The 1,510-nt window shown below is 57.1% G+C and overlaps 1 non-coding gene across 1 annotated transcript; it reads right to left on the reverse strand.

Annotated features, from left to right (window-relative positions):
• Positions 1-650: 650 nt before the first annotated feature.
• Positions 651-841, reverse strand: LOC112549722. Its single transcript, XR_003093230.1, has one exon. It is a non-coding gene; the product is annotated as a U2 spliceosomal RNA (small nuclear RNA).
• Between the last annotated feature and the right edge of the window lie 669 nt (positions 842-1,510).

Below are 1,510 nucleotides of genomic sequence, written 5' to 3' on the forward strand. Positions count from 1 at the left end.
AGTCTTGAATATGAGCCTTTGGCCGGGAGACGGGGCTTGTGCGTCTCCCCTGCTCACAGGGGGCACTCCTCCCACTGCACTGTCCATCTCCCCCTGCTCCAAGGCCACACAACGACAAAACGATGCATGCGCTCACCACGTAGCTGGTGTGTAGCGCATAGTGCTCCAGAAGTCTCGCCTCGGTTTTGTGGCGGCCTCTGGCTCTTCCCAGGCCTTCCAGCTTTCAGTTCTGGCTCGCATCTGACCTCTGAGACATACCGTACCGTACCGTACCGCCTGTGTTCAGTTTGGTTCGTTCTGCTTCATAACAACGTGACGACAACATCCACAGCTTTCCAGCATCCTAAAGCCCACGATTTCTGCTGTGACAGAGGATTTCCGCTGTAACAGAGCTGTTCGCAGGGGGTCACCAAGCAGGCTGCCCCTGACACCCCGCTCAGCTGCAAGCTGCTGACCGCACTCTCCATCCAAGTGCAGGGAGAAGGACTGCTTTTCTCCGGACAGCCAGCCACCCCGTCCTCTTGAAGGCTTCGGGCAAGTAGTAGCCTGCCTGACAGACTACCAGGGGTCCCTGCCTGGCACCAGCCCCCCCAGATGTCTCTGAAGAAGTGACAAGATCTACTTTTTGACAGCAGCAAGGTCTCCCCGAGGGGAGGTGCACCGCTCCTGGAGGCACTGCAATACCAGGCCGATGCGTGGAGTGGATGGAGCAAGCTCCGAGTCCATCTCCCAGTTCCAAAAATCCATTTAATATAAAGTCCTCACATCGAGGACATATCAGATATTAAACTGATAAGAACAGATACTACACTTGATCTTAGCCAAAAGGCCGAGAAGCGATACTGTGAGCCCCTCGGAAACCTCGGGGCCCGCACGGGCAGGTTCCCCAAACACACCGCAAGCTGCCACGGAGGCTCCTCCGCTCACAGTCGTCACCTGCAGCTTCTGGTGCCACAAACCCACACGGAAAAGTCCTTCCGCAATATCTCGTGCCCACCAGGTCCAAAGCACCCCCCCCCACCCCCCCACGTAGCTCAAAGGCCCCCCCATTTATGCCCTCTCAACACTGCCCTGCCTCTTGCCTCCTCCTCACTGGCCATGAGAGGAGAGGTGATTTGCTCAAAGCCCGAGCGAGCGCGATGACGACACCATCTCGCGGGGTGTTCCTCCAGCCCTGCTCTCGCCGCCAGCAGCAGCAACAACAACAGCAGCAGCAGCAGCAACCCTGAGCAGACACGGGTACACTGGGAGCCCTTGTCAAAGGGGCAGGGATCAAAAGGGCCCGATCCCTGAGGGGGAACGGGCTCTAATCCCTGAGGGACAATGCGCTTCACTGGTCGGTGCCACCGTGCTTAGTGGCAGAGTGGGAATGTACTTCAGTTGTGCTTGAACACTGTTAATCACGGAGCGTGAGCCCACCCGGTTGTATTTGAACGGGAACACCCTTAATTGTTGCCTGTGAGACTGTGATTGTGCTTCAGTTGTGCTTGAACACCCGTTAATCACTGAG

The sequence above is a fragment of the Alligator sinensis genome, unplaced genomic scaffold (genome assembly GCF_000455745.1).
Source record: "Alligator sinensis unplaced genomic scaffold, ASM45574v1 scaffold1097_1, whole genome shotgun sequence".
Lineage (NCBI taxonomy): Eukaryota > Metazoa > Chordata > Crocodylia > Alligatoridae > Alligator > Alligator sinensis.